Here is a 3285-nt window from a genome sequence, read left to right as displayed (position 1 = left end):
CCCCCCCCCCCACCGCTCAGCACTCACCACCAACTGACACTTTCTGGGAGGTGTTTATTTGCCCCCGTCTGGCTCCCCCGCTGGACCGCCAGCCAGGGGAGGGCAGGGGAATTTGGTTCCGTCGCCCCCACATCACCCTCTCTAGGACAGCGCCCCGCACCTCGTGGGTGCTCCACAGAGAAGCCAGAGCTCCGCTCAGATGCCTCACGATGATGCCACCCCCTCCCTGTGTGACCGTGGACAGTTATCTCAACTCCCCCGGCGCGGTTTTCTGTCGCCAAGCGGGTCTGGGTTTGGGAGAAGCCTCTCCCCCCGGGGTTTGCTGGGGGGTCTGGGGGCGCGCGGCTGCCGCGGCTCCCCCCGCACCTCTCACGAGGGCCCCGCGCTGCCGGCCGGTTGTCCCGCCGTGTGTTTTCTAGGGCATGTTTACGAAGGTGGAACTCGCGGGCGCGGCCCGGGAGGGGGCCCCTTCTGCACCGAGCGGGCCAGGCCGCCCCGCCCTCGGCCTCGCAGGCGGGCGCCCCTCCAGGCCGCGGCCCCCTCCCCGCCGGCCCCCAGCGAGACGAATGCAGCACACGGCGGCCTTTATNGGGGGGCCGCGGTCGGGAGGGGGGCGCCCGCGGCTGGGCGCGTCCCCGCGCGCGCGCGCCTCCGCTGCCCTCCCCCGGCGGAGGGGGGGGGGAATTGGGCCCGACCCCTGGGCGGGGGGAGCGGGAGGATTAAACGAGCTGACCTGCGCCGTGGTGGCCGGCACGTGGGAAGCCCTGGACAAAGCTAGTCCTGTATGGAGACTGTTAACATGACGATTTCATCAGCGGCAGGTCGAGGCCGAGATAGGAGAGGGAGGCCCATTCGGATTTCCTGGCCAGTCCCCACCGCCTGTGGTGAGGCCTGAGTCAGACTTGAAATCCAGACCGTCCCTGAAGACAAGGCCACGAGGTCAAGGTTATGGGTCAACACCTGGAGGGGGACCGAGCTGAGTGGCCAGCCCCAGCGCTGGCCTGAGTCAGCCAAGGTGTCTCGGGACCTGTTTTCTCATCTGTGAAGTGGGCCTGGGCCAGGCACCGTGCCATGTGCTGGGGGAGAGCTGGGAGCAGGACGGTCCAGCCTCTGGACTCCTGGGCTTGCCCCAGTGGGGGTGACTGAGGGAGGAAAGAGGAAAACATGTGTGCGCAGGAGCTGATGTAATGAACACCCTGAGCCCTTGGGCTGGAAAGAGAGAGGGAGGAAGGAATGGATGGATGAATAGAGGAAGGGAAGGCAGGTGACCAGGATGGGGAACTTGGAAAGTGGGTTCCTAGAGGCCTGACTTGGGACTCAGACTCAAAGAAGGCAGAAAGCAAGGCTCAAGGCAGCCAGACAGCAGCCTGCATTGGCTCCTCCCTCCACCCGAACACGGTTCTTCACCTGGTATCACCTCCCTGGCTTCCTCCAGGCCTCTCCTCAAAGGTCAGCTCCTCGGAGAGGCCTTCCCAGACCACTATCTAAACACACTCCCAGCCCAGGCCTTTCTCTTTGCCCTGGCCATGATTTATTTCTTTCTATTATATTTATATACTTTTTTTGTTCATGCTTTTCATCAGCATCCTCCACTTGCCCGTGAGCTTAATGAGGACGGGGACTTTGTTCACAGCGGTAACCTCCTCACCCAGCTTGGCACACAGTAGGTGCTCAATAAATGACTGAGGAATGAACTAATGAATGAATGGAAGGAGTCAGGCAATGGAGGACAAAGAAATCCTCCCCTTTGTTTCTGCTAATTCTGTTCCTGGCTTGTGGGGGACAGGTTTCTGAGCTACAGAGAGGCAGACAGAAGGTTGGGTGAATAGAGGGACAGGGGACAGAGAGCTCTAGGGCCCACTGGCTGTTCCTTTCTCCTGAGGCCCCACAGTGGGAAGCTCATTTTCACCATGCTGCGGCAGGACAGGCAGGCCTGGGAGCTGGGAGACTGCTCTGCCTGTCATTGCCACCGGTGAGAAATCTCACACGTTGTAAACCCAGCTCGGCTCCCTTCTGGCTGGGTCAGCTGGGTGGATCTGCCTTGGGTTGCCCTGCTGGGTGGTGTGTGTGGTGGGGCCTCCTAGGACCTGGGAGTCTCTTCCTGGGGGTGGGGCAAAGGGTCTCAGGTTTCCACAGACGGGATAGCGAGAGCTCAAGGGTGAGCCAGCCTTTTTGGGTTCAAATCCCAGCCCGGCCATTTGGAGCTGTGTGATCCTGGGCAAGCTAGCCAACCTCACTGTGTCCCATAAAAGGTATCACAGTAGTGAAAATGTGAAATAATATAGTCCCTGGGTTTCGTTCAGGAGCTGTGATTTGCTTTTGTGCTCTGGACCCCCTTTCATGTTTATAAATCTAGATTTAAATTTATAAAGTGTATGGAATCAAAAGAAAACCAGTTATAGTGGGCTAGGTTTATTTAGATATTTAACAGTGAAATGCTTGGTACGTTGGTGGCCGCACTTCTTTGGTAATGCATTTAATGAAACGATCTGCCAGCAGGCCTAACTAACAACTCCAGTAATTTTGAAGTCGGGAAGAGAATAAACTCTCTTTCTGTGAGGCTGTAAAGGTTCATGGAAACACCGGTGATTTCTGACCGACAAAGCCCCCGTCCAGCTACTGCTGCTGGGGTTCATTTCCCATGCCTGCCCGTAGGGCAAGGAAATGCCAAATTTCAGTTGGAGGTTAGTGGAAATCAAGATGTCCTTTTCTTCCCCAGTCCAAGTTCATGGGTTCCTGAATTGCCCTGTGGGGTCACGGTGGTGAGTGACAAGATCTCTCCAGGATAGTCTAGGCGTCCAGGAGCCCAGGTGAGTCGGGAGACCCCCTCAGGTGTCCTAAAGAAGGCACTGAATGCAGAGTCCCATGGGTCTGAGTCCAAATTCAGCAGTGACTGCCGGTCCCCAGGGCTCCTAGGCCTTTTGCCCTTGGCGTCTCCTCTCGGAGGGAAGGGGGCAGGACAGCCAGTGTCAGATGCCTGTGGGGGCTGTGGGGGCTGTGGGAGCTGCTGGGGCGGGAACGGGGCTCTGAGCGAGGGGGGCCTCTATTCTTGGTCTGGCAGCCTCGCTGGGACCTGGGCCTGAGTGTAAGTCACTGTTTTGTGTCGTCTGGGTGGGGGCAGGGGTGTGTGTGTGTGTGTGTGTGTGTGTGTGTGTGTGTATTTGCGGGGGGGGGGGGCATGTTTCTGGAGGGTGTGGCTGTTTGCATGCCAGCGGAGGAATCTAGTGTGATTGGATGTGTGAGTCTGTGTGTATATTTGTAAGTAGGTTTGTTTGTGTGTGGGGG

The sequence above is a fragment of the Ailuropoda melanoleuca genome, chromosome 13 (genome assembly GCF_002007445.2).
Source record: "Ailuropoda melanoleuca isolate Jingjing chromosome 13, ASM200744v2, whole genome shotgun sequence".
NCBI classification, from domain to species: domain Eukaryota; kingdom Metazoa; phylum Chordata; class Mammalia; order Carnivora; family Ursidae; genus Ailuropoda; species Ailuropoda melanoleuca.
This window is presented reverse-complemented; position numbering follows the sequence as displayed.